We start from the raw sequence: 17,877 nt of genomic DNA on the forward strand, positions 1-17,877 counted from the left end.
ATAGAGTAACTTGTGATTATAAACAATGTAAGTAAAATATTGGACACAATGCCTGACTTCTAATAATTTCTAATGATTCTTAAGTGGGGGATCTCATCATTTTGTTACTTAATTTATTTTATTTTAAATGTTGCTTGGTTATTTTTTTTCATTTTATGTTGTTTTAAATTGAAGGATAATTACTTTGCAGTCTTCTGATGGATTCTGCCTTACTTCAAATGAAACAGCCACAAGCACGCACATGTCCCAACTGTCTTAAACCTCCCTCTACCTCCCTCTTCATGCCAATACTCTAGGTTGTCACAGAACACTGACTTTTGGTTCCCTACATCATACAGCAAATTTCCACTGGCTATTTGTTTTACATACGGAAATGTATATGTTTCAATATTACTCTCTCAAGGCAACCCACCATCTTGGATGTGAGAGTTGGACCATAAAGAAGCTGAGCACCCACCAGAAAATTGCTAGAGCTAATCAATGAATATAGTAAAATTGCAGGATATAAAATTAACATGCAGAAATTCCTTGCATTCCTATACACTAACAATGATAAAACAGAAAGAGAAATTAAGGAAAAAATTCCATTCACCATTACAATGAAAAGAATAAAATACTTAAGAATATATCTACCTAAAGAAACAAAAGACTTATATATAGAAAACTATAAAACACCGATGAAAGAAATCAAAGAGGACACAAATAGATGGAGAAATATACCATGTTCATGGATCGGAAGAATCAAATAGTGAAAATGAGTACACTACCCAAAGCATTCTATAGATTCAATGCAATCCCTATCAAGCTACCAATGGTATTTTTCAGAGAACTAGAACAAATTTCACGATTTGTATGGAAATACAAAAAACCTCGCATAGCCAAAGCAGTCTTGAGAAAAAAGAATGGAACTGGAGGAATCAACCTGCCTGACCTCAGGCTCTACTACAAAGCCACAGTCATCAAGACAGTATGGTACTGGCACAAGGATAGAAATATAGATCAATGGAACAAAATAGAAAGCCCAGAGATAAATCCACGCATCTATGGACACCTTATCTTCAACAAAGGAGGCAAGAATATACAATGGAAAAAAGACAATCTCTTTAACAAGTGGTGCTCGGAAAACTGGTCAACCACTTGTAAAAGAATGAAACTAGAACAATTTCTAACACCACACACAAAAATAAACTCAAAATGGATTAAAGATATAAACGTAAGACCAGAAACTATAAAACTCCTAGAGGAAAACTTAAGCAAAACACTCTCCGACATAAACCACAGCAGGATCCTCTATGATCCACCTCCCAGAATATTGGAAATAAAAGCAAAAATAAACAAATTGGACCTAATTAAACTTAAAATCTTTTGCACAACAAAGGAAACTATAAGCAAGGTGAAAAGAAAGCCTTCAGAATGGGAGAAAATAATAGCAAACGAAGCAACCGACAAAGAATTAATCTCAAATATATACAAGCAACTCCTGCAACTCAATTCTAGAAAAATAAATGACCCAATCAAAAAGTGGGCCAAAGAACTAAACAGACATTTCTCCAAAGAAGACATATAGATGGCTAACAAACACATGAAAAGATGCTCAACATCACTCATTATTAGAGAAATGCAAATCAAAACCACAATGAGGAACTATCTCACACTGGTCAGAATGGCTGCTATCCAAAAGTCTACAAGCAATAAATGCTGGAGAAGGTGCAGAGAAAAGGGAACCCTCTTACACTGTTAGTGGGAATGCAAACTAGTACAGCCACTATGGAGAACATTGTGGAGATTTCTTAAAGAACTGGAAATAGAAATGCCATACAATCCAGCAATCCCACTGCTGGGCATACACACCGAGGAAACCAGAATTGAGAGAGACACGTGTACCCCAATGTTCATCGCAGCCCTGTTTACAGTAGCTAGGACATGGAAGCAACCTAGGTGTCCATTGGCAGATGAATGGATAAGAAAGCTATGGTACATATACACAATGCAATATTACTCAGCTATTAAAAAGAATGCATTTGAATCAGTTCTAATGAGGTGGAGGAAACTGTAGCCTATTATACAAGTGAAGTATGTCAGAAAGAAAAACACCACTGCGGTATATTATCGCATATATATGGAATTTAGAAAGATGGTAATTATGACTCTATATGTGACACAGCAAAAGAGACACAGATGTAAAGAGCTGACTTTTGGACTCTGTTGGAGAAGGTGAGGGTGGGATGATTTGAGAGAATAGCATTGAAACATGTATATTATCGTAAGTGAAATAGATTGCCACTCTAGGTTCAATGCATGAGACAGGGTGCTCAGGGCTAGTGCACTGGGATGACCCTGAGGGCTGGGATGGGGAGGGAGGTGGGAGGGGATTTCAGGATGAGGAACACGTACTCCCATGGCTGATTCATGTCAATTTATGGCAAAACCACTACAATATTGTAAAGTAATTAGCCTCCAATTAAAATAAATTAATTAAAAAAAGAAGCTGAGCACCAAAGAATTGACGCTTTTGAACTTTTGTACTGGAGAAGACTCTTGAGAGTCCCTTGGACAAAAAGGAGATCAAACCAGCCAATCCTAAAATAAATCAGTCCTGAATATTCATTGGAAGGACTGATGTTGAAGCTGAAACTCCAATCCTTTGGCCACCTGATGCGAAGAGCCGACTCATTGGAAAAGACCCTGATGCTGGGGAATATTGATGGCAAGAGAAGAGCGTGACAGAAGATGAGATGGTTGGATACCATCACCAACTCAATGGACATGAGTTTGAGCAAATTCCACGAGATACTGAAGGACAGGGAAGCCTGGCGTGCTACAGTCCATGAGGTACCAAAGAGTCGGACACAACTTAGATACTGAACAACAACAAAAACAATATATATGCTTCAATACTACTCTTTCAGGTCATCCCACCTTCTCCCACCCAACCCCTACTGTGAACAAGAGTCTGTTCTTTATGACTGTGTCTCCTTTGCTGCCTTGCATATAGGATCATTAGTAGCATCTTTCTAGATTCCATATGTATACATTAATATACAATATTTGTCTTTCTCTTTCTGAGGTAGTTCACTCTGTATAGGGCTTCCCTTGTGGCTCACCTGGTAAAGAATCAGCCTGCAATGTGGGAGACCTGGGTTCTATTCCTGGTTGGAAAGATACCCTGGGGAAGGGAAAAGCTACCCACCTCAGTATTCTGGCCTAGAGAATTCCATGCACTGTATAGTCTGTGAGGTACCAAAGAGTTGGACATTACTGAGCGATTTTCACTTACACTTACTTACTCACTCTGTATAATAGGCTCTAGGCTCATCCTGAGCCTTGAGTAAAAGGCAAATTTGGAGTACAAAAGGAAGCAGGTCAAAGGCTAACAGAGTTTTACCAAGAGAATGCACTGGTCATAGCGAACACCCTCTTCCAACAGCACAAGAGAACACTCTACACATGGACATCACCAGATGGTCAATACTGAAATCAGGTTGATTATATTCTATGCTGCCAAAGATGGAGAAGCTCTATACAGCCAAAAAAACAAGACCAGGAGCTGACTGTGGCTCAGATCACGAACTCCTTATTGCCAAATTCAGACTGAAATTGAAGAAAGTAGGGAAAGCCACTAGACCATTCAGGTATGACATGAATCAAATCCCTTAGGATTATACAATGGAAGTGAGAAATAGATTCAAAGGATTAGATCTGATAGGGTGCCTGAAGAACTATGGACAGAGGTTCATGACATTTAACAGGAGGCAGTGATCAAGACCATCCCCAAGAAAAAGAAATGCAAAAAGGAAAAATGGTTGTCTGAGGAGGCCTTACAAATAGCTGTGAAAAGAAGAGAAGTGCAAGTCAAAGGAGAAAAGGAGAGATATACCCATCTGAATGCAGAGTTCCAAACAATAGCAAGGAGAGAAAAGAAAGCCTTCCTCAGTGATCAATGCAAAGAAATAGAGGAAAACAATAGAATGGGAAAGACTAGAGACCTCTTCAAGAAAATTAGAGATACCAAGGGAACATTTCATGTAAAGGTGGACTCAATAAAGGACAGAAACTGCATGGACCTAACAGAAGCAGAAGATATTAAGAAGAGGTGGCTGGGATACACAGAAGAACTATACAAAAAAGATCTTCATGACCCAGATAACCACGAGAGTGTGGTAACTCACCTAGAGCTAGACATCCTGGATTTGAAGTCAAGTGGGCCTTAGGAAGCATTAGTATGAACAGACTAGTGGAGGTGATGGAATTGCAGTTGGACTATTTCAAATCCTAAAAGATGATGCTGTGAAAGTGCTGCTTTCAATATGCCAGCAAATTTGGAAAACTCAGCAGTGGCTACAGGACTGGAAAACGTCAGTTTTCATTTCAATCCCAAAGAAAGGCAATGCCAAAGAATGCTCAAACTACCACACAATTGCACTCATCTCACACGCTAGCAAATTAGTGCTTAAAATTCTCCAAGCTAGGCTTCAACAGTATGTGAACCACGAACTTCCAGTTGTTCAAGCTGGATTTAGAAAAATCAGAGGAACCAGAAATCAAATTGCCAACATCCGTTAGATCATAGAAAAAGCAAGAGAATTCCAGAGAAACATCTATCTGCTTAATGACTATGCCAAAGCCTTTGACTGTGTGGATAAGAACAAACTGTGGAAAATTCTTATAAAGATGGAAATATCGTACCACCTTACCTGCCTCCTGAGAAGTCTGTATGCAGATCAAGATGCAACACTTAGAACTGGGCATGGAACAACAGACTGGCTCCAAATAGGGAAAGGAGTATGTCAAGGCTATATATTGTCACCCTGCTTATTTAACTTATATGCAGAGTACATCATGAGAAATGCCAGGCTGGATGAAGCACAAGTTGGAATCAAAATTTCCAGGAGAAATATCAGTAACCCCAGATATGCAGATGACACCAGCCTTATGGAAGAAAATGAAGAAGAACTAAAGAGCCTCTTGATGAAAGTGAAAGAGGAGAGTGAAAAAGTTGGCTTAAAACTCAACATTGAGAAAACTAAGATCATGGCATCCAGTCCCATCACTTCATGGCAAATAGATGGGGAAACAAGGGGAACAGTGAGAGACTTTATTTTTTCGGGCTCCAAAATCACCACAGATGGTGACTGCAGCCATGAAGTTAAAAGATGCTTGCTCCTTGGAAGAAAAACTATGACCAATCTAGACAGCATATTAAAAAGCAGAGACATTACTTTCCCAACAAAGGTCTGTCTGGTCAAAGCTATGATTTTCCCAGTAGCCATGTATGGATGTGAGAGTTGGACATCAAAGAAACCTGAGCACGAAAGAATTGATGCTTTTGAACTGTGGTGTTGGAGAAGACTCTTGAGAGTCCCTTGGACTGCAAGGAGATCCAACCAGTCCATCCTGAAGGAAATCTGCCCTGAATATTCATTGGAAGGACTGATGTTGAAGCTGAAACTCTGATCCTTTGACCACCTGATGTGAAGAACTTACTCATTGGAAAATACGCTAATGCTGGGAACGATTAAAAGTAGGAGGAGAAGGGGACAACAGAGGATGAGATGGTTGGATGGCATCACTGACTCGATGGACATGCGTGTGAGCAAGTCCCAGAAGTTAGTGATGGACAGGGAGGCTGGCATGCTGCAGTCCATGGGGTTGCAAATTGTCAGACACGATTGAGTGACTGAACTAAATTGAACTGAACTGAGGTTCATCCACCCTATTAGAACTGACACAAATATGTTCTTTCTTATAGCTGAGTAATATTTTATTGTGTGTCTGTACCACAACTTCTTTATCCATTCATTTGTCGATGGACATCTAAGCTAATTCCATCTCCTAGTTATTGCAAGTAGTGCTGCAATGAACATTGTGGTCATTTGTCTTTTTCAATTATAGTTTCCTCAGGGTTTACTGAGATTACTGGGTCTCATGGGAGTTTTATTCCTAGTTTTTAAAGGAATATACTTACCGTTCTCCACATTGGCTCTATCAATTTTCATTCCCAATAGGGCAAGTGGATTCCCTTTTTTCCACACCCTCTCCTGCTTTTATTGTTTGTAGATTTTTTTATGGTGGCCATTCTGACTGGTGTGAGCTGACGCCTCATTGTAGTTTTGATTTGCATTTCTCTGATAAAGAACAGTATTGAGCATCTTTTCATGTGTTTATTTGCCATCTGTATGTCTTCTTTGGAGAAATGTCTGTTTAGGTCTTTTGCCCACTTTTTGATTGGGTTGTTTGTTTTTCTGGTGTTGAGCTGCATGAGCTGCTTGTATAATTTGGAAATTTATTTTTATCAATTGTTTCATTTGCTATTAGTTTTTCCCATTCTGAGGTCTGTCTTTTCCCCTTGGTTATAATTTCCTTCTTGTACAAAAGCTTTTCAGCTTAATTAGGTCACATTTGTTTATTTTTGCTTTTTTTCCCCCATTACTCTAGGAGGTGGGTCATAGAGGATCTTTGTGTGATTTATGTCAAAGAGTGTTCTGCCTATATTTTCCTCCAAGGGTTTTATAGTTTCTGCTCTTACATTTAGGTCTTTAATCCATTTTGATTATTTTATTTATTTTTGTGTACAGTGTTAGGAAGTGTTCTAATTTCATTCTTTTACATGGAACTGCCCAATTTTACTAGCACCAATTATTGAAGTGACTGTCTTGTCTTCCATTGTATATTTTTGCCTCCTTTCTCAAAGATAAGGTGCCCATAGGTGTGTTTTTTTTTTTTTTTATCTCTGGGCTTTCTATTGAGATGCCTTATAGATATCAATTAGGTCCAACTGGTCCAATGTATTGTTTTTTTTGTTTGTTTACCTTTTTTATTAATTTATTTATTTTAATTGGAGGCTAATTACTTTACAATATAGTAGTGGTTTTGCCATACATTGACATGAATCTGCCACGGGTGTACATGTTTTCCCCATCCTGAACCCTTCTCCCTCCTTCCTCCCCATTCCATCCCTCTGGGTCTTCCCAGTGCACCAGCCCTGAGCACCCTGTCTCATGCATCGAACCTGGACTGGAATGTATTGTTTAAAGCTTGTGTTGCCTTATTAGTTTTCTATCTGAATGATCTGTCCATTGGGGTGAGTTGAGTGCTTAAATTCCCCACTATTATTGTGTTACTATTCACTCCCCCTTAATAGTTGTTAACATTTGCCTATATATTGAGATGCTCCTATGTTGGGTGCCTATATATTTATAACAATTACATCTTCTTGGATTGATCCCTTGATCATTATGTAGTGTCCTTCTCTATTTTAAAGTGTATTTTATCTGATATGAATATTGCTACTCCTTCTTTCTTTTGATTTCTGTTTGCATGGAATATTTTTTCTCTCTCATCAGTTTCAGTCTGTGTGTAACCCTAGGTCTCAGTTGGGTCTCTTGTAGACAGCATATGTAGGAATCTTGTTTTTGTATCTCTTCAGCCAATCTGTGTCCTTTGATTGCAGCATTTTGACCTTTTTCATTTAAGATGATTATTGATATATATGATCTTATTACCATTCACTTTATTGTTTTGAATTTGTTTTTATAGGAGTTTTTTGTTGTGTTTCCTATCTATAGAAATTACACTAGCATTTGTTGAAGAGCTGGTTTGGTGGTGCTGAACTCTCTTAACTTTTGCTTGTGTGTAAATCTTTTGATTTCTCCTTCAAATCTGAATGAGATGCTTACTGGATAGAGCAATCTTGGTTGTAGGTTTTTCCCTTTCATCACTTTAAGTATATCCTGCCATTCCCTTCTGGCTTGCAGAGTTTCTGTTGAAAGATCAGCTGTTAGCCTTATGGGGATCCCCTTGTATGTTATTTGTTGCTTTTCCCTTGCTGCTTATAATATTTCTTCTTTGTGTTTAATTTTTGTTAGTATTATTATGTAGAGAAATATGTATTGGTATGTATCTGCTTGGGTTTACCCTGTATGGGACTCTCTGAGCTTCCTGGATTTGGGTGACTATTTCCTTTCCCATTTTAGGAATTATTTGACTATAATCTCCTCAAATATTTTCTTATGCCCTTTCCTTTTTTCTAATTCTTCTGGAACCTGTATGATTTGAACGTTGGAGCTCTTGATGTTGTCCCAGAGGTCTCTGAGACTGTCCTCATTATTTTTTATTCTTTTTCCTTTTTTTCTGCTCTGCTTCAGTTATTACTTTACAATATTGTAGTAGTTTTTGCCATACATTGACATGAATCAGGCATGGGTTTACATGTGTTCCCCCTCTTATTTCCACCATTCTATCTTCCACTTCATTTAATCGTTTTTCTAACTCAGCTTCCCTACTGTTGGTTCCCTCCAGTGTATTTTTAATTTCAGTTATTGTGTTGTTCATTCAGTTCAGTTCAGTCACTCAGTCATGTCCGACTCTTTGTGACCCCATGGACTGCAGCACACCAGGGTTCCCTGTTCATCACCAACTCCTGGAGCTTGCTCAGACTCATGTCCGTCAAGTTGGTGATGCCATCCAACTATCTTATCCTCTGTTGTCCTCTTCTACTCCTGCCTTCAATCTTTCCCAGCATTAGGGTCTTTTCTAATGAGTCAGTTCTTCGCATCAGGTGGCCAAAGTATTGCAGTTTCAGCTTCAGCATCAGTTCATTATTGATTATTTATTCTTTCTTCTCAGTCCTCATTAAACATTTCTTGTATCATATTGACCCGTGCATCTAGTCTATTTATCGATGTCTCCATTTTATTTTCAAGGTTTTGGATCATCTTTACTATCATTACTATGGATTCTTTTTCAAGCAAACTGCTTATTTCCTGTTCGTTTGTTTGGTCTTGTGGGTTTTTTACCATGCTCCTTCATCTGCTGCATATTTCTCTGTCTTTTCATTTTGTTTAATTTACTGTGTTTGGGGTCTCCTTTCTGAAGGTTGGAAGGTCACAGTTCTTCTTAATTTTGGAGTCTGTCCCCTGTGGATGGGGTTGGGCCAATGCCTTGTGAAGGTTTCCTGGTTGAGGGAACTTGTGCCTGTGTTCTGATGGATGGAGCTGGGTCTTCTTTCTGAAGGGCAGTGCCATTCCAGGGGTGTGTTTTGGTGTCTATAGGTTCTGTATGGCTTTGGGCAGGCTGTCTGCTAATGTTCAGGGTTGTGTTCCTTTTTTGCTGAAGAATTGGTGTGGGGAATCTGGCATTGGAGCTTTCTGGCCTTTGGGTGTGGCTTGGTCTTAGTATTGAGATGGAGGCCTCTGGGAGGGCTCTGGCATATTAATGTTTGATGGGATCCTGAGTTCTCTGGTGGTCCAAGGTCTTGGATTTGAGTCTCTTCCCTCTGGGATTCAGTCCCTACCCCTTACAGTAGCGTCAAAACTTCACGGGCCACACAGCACATAAGACCAAACCCCTAGACTAATGGTGAAACAACTCTCAACAGCCATGAACTCCCGAAGAGATTTACACACTTACATAGGGAAAAGAAGAGGGAAGAAGGAGAAAAGTGGGGGGAAAGGATAAGAAGAGGTGTCGAAAGAGAAGAGAGCAATCAAACCAATAATCAAACCCTTAAGTGAAAGTCGACACTAAAATTTAGACTATCAAAGATACAAAATTAAAATCAAAAGATCAAAAAACAAAAATAAAAAACATAGAAAGAATTATACAAAATCAGATACAAACTATGAAAAATCAAAAACATGATATTTATTTTTAAAATAGGTTTTGTTAATTAATAATTTTTTTATTGAAGGATAATTACAGAAATTTTTTGTTTTCTGTCAAACCTCAACATGAATCAGCCATAGGTGTGCACATATTCCCCTCCCTTTTGAACATCCATCCCATCTCCCTCCTCATCCCACCCCTCTAGGTTGATACAGAGACCCTGTTTGAGTTTCCTGAGCCATACAGCAAATACCCATTGGCTCTCTACTTTACATATGGTAATGTAAGTTTCCATGTTACTCTTTCCATACATGTCACACTCTCCTCCCCTCTCCCTATATCCATAAGTCTATTGTCTATGTCTGTTTCTCCACTGTTGCCCTGTAAATAAATTATTCAGTACCATTTTCCTAGATTCCATATATATGCATTATAATATGATATTTATCTTTCTCTTTCTGACTTACTCTGTATAATAGGTTCTAGCTTCATCCACCTCATTAGAACTGACTCAAATGCATTTTTTTGGCTGAGTAATATTCCATTGTGTATATGTACCACAACTTCTTTATCCATTCATCTGTCGATGGACATCTAGGTTGCTTCCATGTTCTATTATTCTTCCATGTGCTATTGTAAATAGTGCTGCAATGAACAACTGGATACATGTGTCTTTTTCAATTTTGGTTTCCTCAGGTTATGTGCCTAGGAGTGGGATTGCTGGGTCATGTGGTAGTTTTATTCCTAGTTTTTTAAGGAATCTCCATACTGTCTTCCATAGTGGTTGTGTCAGTTTACATTCTCACCAAAAGTGCAAGAGCATTCCCTTTTCTCCACACCCTCTCTAGCATTTATTGTTTGTAGAATTTTTGATGATGGTCATTTTGACTGGTGTGAGGTGATAACTCATTGTAGTTTTGATTTGCATTTCTCTAGTAATGAGGATGTTGAGCATCTTTTCATGTGTTTGTTAGCCATCTGTATGTCTTCTTTGGAGAAAAAATATGGGACGCTTCATGAATTTGCATGTCATCCTTGCACAGGCTATGCTAATCTTCTCTGTATTGTTCCAATTTTACTATATGTGCTGGTGAAGGGAGCACTAGGGTGGTTTTTTTTTTTTAAGAAAAAGGATATAAAAAGTAAAAATTAAAGTAGTAAAAATAATCCATATTCGGGACAATATGAGATTTAAAAAAGGGGAAAAAAAGAGGGGGAGATATATAGAATGGTAGTGAGAAGAATATCCAAGTGATTCGTCTGTTTTTCTGCTCCAGTTGATTTGCTTACTCAGAAATTACTCCAGTATACCCTAGAAAGGTCTCTGGACCAGTTGTGGGTAGTGTGGGGTCAGCTCAGACTTACATCTTCCCTTGCTCCAGCTTGTACTTACTCTCAAATTCTACAGTTGCCCCTAAAGCACAGGCTAATTGCAAGAATTTAAATCATTGCACCTGCCACTTCTGGGGAGGTTTCCCTTTCTTTTCTTTGCTTACACAGCTCCTGGCATTCCACTTTGGTTTTGGGACCTGGCAACCCACTCCAGTACTCTTGCCTGGAGAATCCCATGGACGGAGGAGCCTAGTGGCTGCCGTCTATGGGGTCGCACAGAGTTGGACATGACTGCAGCGACTTAGCAGCAGCAGCAGCAGCTGCTTGTAAGTCTCTCCAGTGTCTGTTCTGCGCCCAGACACAGGGGGCAAAGTAACTGTTTTTTAGGGCTGACTTGCTCAGTTGTGCTGGGAAGAGGGAGAGGTACAGCAGATGACACTGGGGTGTGTGGGGAGTGCTTGCTATGGCTGGTACCTGTGGAAGGTCACCACACTCTGAGGTGGGTTGTGCATGTCCCCAGGGGAGGTGATCCTAGGCTGTGGGACTCTTGGCAGAGGAAAGCCGCTCAGGCTCCCAGGAAGATGTGCATAGTGACCCATGGCTGCTTATAGCTTGGTGGTAGTTATAATCTCTGGGATTGTTACCATAGCGGCCCCTTGCCTTCTGCCTCTGGCCCTCTACCTGCTTTTCTGGCTCTGGGGCAGTAGACCACAGCTGGCTCACCCTTCTTTGGTTTTCACTAGGGCATGGTTCTTTGTTTTGTGAATGTGTGGATTTAGAGCACGGCATTAGAGCCTTTCCACGGGAACGATCTTTTGCTTCTCTGGCGGCCCCAGCATTTTCTTTGGTCTGCCTCTGCAGTCACATTAGCCCCCTCAGAGTATCTTAACAGCAGTCAACCCTGGTCCCCTCCCTGCAGACTGACCCCTAAGGCCTGAGCCTCCACACCCAGCTGCCACTCACTGTGGGCAGACACCATAATGTGAGCCACTTCTACCCTGGAAAATGCCATTCAGCACAATCTCTGTGGTGAATTTTCTGTTTTACCTTTGGAACACCTGTTTTGCTGCACTCTCCTCAGGTTCTGAAGATCCCCTCTGACCCAGCCTGTGAGGGAGTTTACTAGTGTGCAGAATCTTTTCCTCCTTCATGACGCCCTTCCTGGGGCACAAGTCCCCCTCCCAAACTCCTTTGTCTCCCTTTTCATCTTTATCTTTTGGGCTACATCATTCCGAGCAGATTGGTTTGCTTTCTAGAAGTCCGGGGTCCTCTGCCAGCATTTAGGAGATGTTCTGTTGAAACTGTTCCATATGCAAATTATTTTTAATATATTTGGGGTGCAGAAGGTGGTCTTCCCGTCTTATTCCTCTGCCATCTTGAAAGTCCCCCTCTTTTATATTTTTAATGATGGTAATACAGTGAGACCGGAAGCTGGATTTTAAAGTCTGTAACAAGATAGGTATAAAAAAAAATTAGATATCTGTGTACTTAGACAACGTAAATGTAATGTGGACAATCCAAACTCTGAAAGTATTAAACATTTTAAACAGCTGTAACTTAACTCTGGGCTTCCCAGGTGGCACTAGTGGTAAAAAAAAAAAAAAAAAAAAAAAAAAAAAAAACCCGCCTGCCAATGCATGAGACATAAGAGATGAGGGTTTGATTCCTGGGTTGGAAAGATCCCCTAGAGGAGGGCATAGCAACCCACTCCAGTATTGTTGACTGGAGAATCTCATGGACAGAGAAGACTGGTGGGCTACAGTCCATAAGGTCACAAAGAGTCAGACACAACTAAGGTGACTTAGCACACAAAAGCATGCACATAACCTAGCTCTAAAGCGAAATCCAGGTATTTGATATTTTGTTGTAACCTCAAACTCATTTCTAAAATAGAATCTATCATCACCCCTAGACTATTCCCTTATGGCTCATTCAAGACTTCTTTTAACTTACCTGGTCCTGCAATTTACCATCATCATAATCTTGGTTAAGTTATTTAAACTCTGCACTTGAGTTTTCTCATATTTTCGTTGAGGATAATAGTAGAAACTACCCCATAGGGTTGCAGTAAGGAATAAAAGTGTTAATTTTGTAAAAACATTTAGAAGAATGCATGACAGTGTAGTAAGCAAAGGGGAAGCATAGTTGTTGAGGTTCCCATATTTTGTGTTCAAAATTCTCACTTCAACTCTTTCCTCTGCCTCCGTTTCCTTGTCTACTTGGTTGCCAAGGGATATGTTTTGTTTGTTTTTTTTTTTTTTCTCTTTTTATCTGGCTCAGTTCCTTTCTTTTTATTCTAATTGCCACCACCTATATTTAGTCCATCACTTCAGTCACTCAGTCGTTTCCAACTATTTGTGACCCCGTGAATCACAGCACACCAGGCCTCCTTGTCCATCACCAACTCCCAGAGTTTACTGAAACTCATGTCCATCGAGTCGGTGATGCCATCCAACCATCTCATCTGTTGTCCCCTTCTCCTCCTGCCCCCAATCCTTCCCAGCATTAGGGTCTTTTCCAATGAGTCAACTCTTCGCATGAGGTGGCCAAAGTGTTGGAGTTTCAACTTCAACATCAGTCCTTCCAATAAACACCCAAGACTGATCTCCCTTAAGATGGACTGGTTGGATCTCCTTGCAGTCCAAGGGACTCTGAAGAGTCTTCTCCAACACCACAGTTCAAAAGCATCAATTCTTCTGTGCTCAGCTTTCTTTATACTCCAACTTTCACATCGATACATGACTACTGGAAAAGCCATAGCCTTGACTAGACTTTCCTTTGTTGACAAAGTAATGTCTCTGCTTTTTAATATGTTATCTAAGTTGGTCATAAATTTCCTTTCAAGGAGTAAGCATCTTTTAATTTCATGACTGCAGTCACCATCTGCAGTGATTTTGGAGCCCCCAAAAATAAAGTCTGACACTGTTTCCCCATCTATTTGCGATGAAGTGATGGGAACAGATGCCATGATCTTAGTTTTCTGAATGTTGAGCTTTAAGCCAACTTTTTCACTCTCCTCTCTCACTTTCATCAAGAGGCTCTTTAGTTCCTCTTCACTTTCTGCCATAAGGGTGGTGTCATCTGCATATCTGAGGTTATTGATATTTCTCCCGGCAATCTTGATTCCAGCTTGTGCTTCCTCCAGCCCAGCGTTTCTCATGATGTACTCTGCAAATAAGTTAAATAAGCAGGGTGACAATATACAGCCTTGACGTACTCCTTTTCCTATTTGGAACCAGTCTGTTGTTCCATGTCCAGTTCTAACTGTTGCTTCCTGACCTGCATACAGGTTTCTCAAGAGGCAGGTCAGGTGGTCTCTTTCAGAATTTTCCACACTTTATTGTGATCCACACAGTCAAAGGCTTTGGCATAGTCAATAAAGCAGAAATAGATGTTTTTCTCGAGCTCTCTTGCTTTTTCTCCGATCCAGTGGATGTTGGCAATTTGATCTCTGGTTCCTCTGTCTTTTCTAAAACCAGCTTGAACATCTGGAAGTTCATGGTTCACATATTGCTGAACCATGGCTTGGAGAATTTTGAGCATTACTTTACTAGCTTGTGAGATGAGTGCAATTGTGCGGTAGTTTGAGCATCCTTTGGTATTGCCTTTCTTTGAGATTGGAATGAAAACTGACCTTTTCCAGTCCTGTGGCCACTGCTTATTTTCCAAATTTAGTCCATAGGTGCAACCAATTAGCCTACAGACTAAATATAGCCTACACATTTGTTGTGTTTCCTCTAAATTGATAAAAGTTTGCTTTAAAAATGCATTTTAAATTAGTAATGCATTCCACACTGCTCAAAATGTGAAATATACAAAGTGATATACAATGAAGAGTCTCCCCCTAGTCTTGTCCCTTAGTTGCCTCAGGCAACTAAAGTTATGTTTATTGTAAATTCTTCCACAGACATTTTATGCATATCAAACAAATGAGTATTTTTTCTCCCCCTTCCCTTTATAGTAACATACTCTGCATATTGTTTTGTTCTTTGCTTTGTCTCCTTAAAAATATACTTTGGGGACCTGTACACACACACACACACATATATGTAAAGAAATAACTCATTGTCTTGCATGACTGCAGAATTTTTTATTATATGGATGAGCCCCAATTTAAACAGTTTTCTATTGAATGACAGTTAAGATATTTCCAAACTTTTGCAGTGTTGTTTGTAGTAGCAATAAAAAAAAAGTTTATAAGTGTATGTATTAGTCTGCTAGGGCTGCCATAACAAAATAATGTACAAACTGTATGGTTTAAACAACAGAAATTTATTTTCTTGTAGTTCTGAAGATTGGAAGTCCAAAATCAGAATACCAACATGATTGGGTTCTCTTGTGGGCCCTCTTCGTGGCTTGTAGATGGCTGCCTTCTCCCTGCTCATATGACCTCTTCTTTGTGCTCTTGGAGAAAGAGAGTGAGCTCCCTGATGTCTGTTCTTATAAGGATACTAATCTCATTGGATGAAGACTCTACCCTTATGACCTCATTTAACCTTAATTACTTCCATAAAATCCTTATCTTCAGATACAGTCACACTGGGTGATGGGAGTTCAACATATGAATTCGTAGAGGGACACAATTCAGTCTGTAGAAGTATGTCCGTTTTCCTGGACTCACACTCCTAAAAAATGGTTGATTGCCAACATTTTCATATTTTACTTAAAACTCTAGAATTCCATCTTCTCTTAACTAATCAGAAGATACTGAACCAGTATTCCTTTCTGTCAACAGTTGCCTAGAGTTGGTAAACTGCTTTCTCCTTTCCTTTTTAGACAGAACATGTATTCTCAGACCATGATATTCTACATCTGGCCTAGGTGATCTTCATCTATCTGACTCTTCTAGGTTGAGTTTGTGACACCTATGTAAGGTCTTACCACAATACACATAAAATAATCCAATAGCTTCTAGTTCTAACTTGAATCTTTTTACCCCCCCTATTCTGTAGGCTATGGTCAGAATGTCTTCCCTAAAACACATTTTAAAAATTATGTCACTCTCTTTTTGCTCCATGATCATTTACTGGGGGCCTACAAAGTTCTAGGCATTATGCTAGAAGCTGGAGTTAGAGTAGTGAACGCTTGTCTTCAGAGAGTTTATAATCTACTTTTCCTCTCATCTGAATTCCCTTTCTGTCACTTATTGACTGATCTTATTTCCTCAGGGTGACCTCACCACAGACAATTACTTTGGAATTTTTTCTATTTCACTGTCAATTATGTCCTCTTCTAATTGATGTTCCTATCCTCAAATCATAATTAAGCATTTCAGCATCTGTTATCTTGTAATGGTTGGTTGTTATTGTTTTATGCATAGTTATATCTCACTGTGTAGACTTAGGACCTCGGATCTCTACAGGATCCAATAAGATGAAAAATCATGTCCTGTATAAAGGGAGAAACCATTTATCACCTACAGCTAATTTTTCTCTTGTGCCAATGTAGATTCCATGCTGTAAGATCTCTCAACTTTTGTGGAAAAGCAGGAAATGGAATTTTTAAATTTATTTTTAATTGGAAGATAATTGCTTTACAATATTGTGTTGGTTTCTGCCATACATCAACATGAATCAGCCATAAGTATACATATGTCGACCTCCTTCTTCAACCTGACTCCCACCTCCCACCCCATCCCACCTCTCTAATTTGTCACAGAGCAATGGTTTTGATCTCCTTGCATCATGCAGCAAATTCCCACTGGCTATCTATTTTACAAATGGTAATGTATATGTTTCAATGCTACTCTCTCAATTTGTCCGACCCTCTCCTTCCTCTACTGTGTCCACAAGTCTGTTCTCTATGTCTGCATCTCTGTTGTTGCAGTGCAAATAGGTTCATCTTTCTAGATCTAGAAAGTACCCTCTTTCTAAATTCCATATATGTGTTAATGTATGATATTTGTTTTTCTCTTTCTGACTTACTTCACTATGTATTATAAGCTCTAGGTTCATCCACTTCACTGGAACTGACTCAAATGTGTTCCTTTTATGGCTGTGTAATATTCCATTGTATATATATGTATCACAACTTCTTTATCCATTCATCTGTTGATGGACATCAAGGTTGCCTCCATGTCCTATCTATTGTAAATAATGCTGCAATGAACATTGAAGTACATGTGTATTTTTCAATTATGGTTTTCTCAGGTTATATGCCCAGTAGTAGGATTTTTTTGGGTATATAATAGTTTTATTCCTAGGTTTTTTTAAAAGAAATCTCCATATTGTTCTCCATAGTGGCTGTATCAATTTATATTCCCGCCAACAGTGCAAGAGGGTTCCCTTTTCTCCACACCCTCTCCAGCATTTATTGTTTGTAGATTCTTTTTATGGTGGCCATTCTGACTGATTTGAGATGATACCTCTTTGTAGTTTTTTTTTTTATTTGCATTTCTTTAATAATGAATGATATTGAGTATCTTTTCATGTGTTTATTAACCATATGTATGTCTTCTTTGGAAGAATGTCTGTTTAGATCTTCTGTCCACTTTCTGAAGTTTGTTGAATTCTTTGTGTTTCTGGTATTGATCCTTATGACCTGCTTGTATATTTTGGAGATTAATCCTCTGTCAGTTGTTTCATTTGCTGTTATTTTTTCCCATTCGGAGGGTTGTTCTTTCCCCTTCTTTATAGTTTCCTTTGCTGTGCAAAGGCTTTTAAGTTTAATTAGGTCCCATTTATTTATTTTGTTTTTATTACCATTACTCTGGGAGATGAATCATAGAGGATCTTGCTGTGATTTATGTCAAAGAGGGTTCTGCTTATGTTTTCCTCTATGACTTTAAGAGTTTCTTCTCTTACATTTAAGTCTTTATTCCATTTTGAGTTTCTTTCCCTATGCTGTTAGGAAGTGCTTTAATTTAATCTTTTACATGTCCAGTTTTCCCAGTACCACTTATTGAAGAGACTATCTTCTCCATGGTATATTCTTGTCTCCTTT

General features: G+C 39.1%; 1 protein-coding gene and 1 non-coding gene across 5 annotated transcripts in view; one reads left to right on the forward strand and one right to left on the reverse strand.

Moving 5' to 3' along the window:
* The window catches only part of KLF8 (KLF transcription factor 8), a 200,739-nt gene that overhangs the window by 109,628 nt on the left and 73,234 nt on the right, over nt 1–17,877 (forward strand). The gene's annotated exons all lie outside the window — the stretch shown is intronic.
* On the reverse strand, nt 10,602–10,706 carry LOC145537358 (U6 spliceosomal RNA). The gene has a single exon (XR_014076377.1). It is a non-coding gene; the product is annotated as a U6 spliceosomal RNA (small nuclear RNA).

Source organism: Giraffa tippelskirchi, chromosome X (assembly GCF_054371585.1).
Source record: "Giraffa tippelskirchi isolate mGirTip1 chromosome X, T2T-mGirTip1v1.2.pri, whole genome shotgun sequence".
In the NCBI taxonomy this organism is placed as follows: domain Eukaryota; kingdom Metazoa; phylum Chordata; class Mammalia; order Artiodactyla; family Giraffidae; genus Giraffa; species Giraffa tippelskirchi.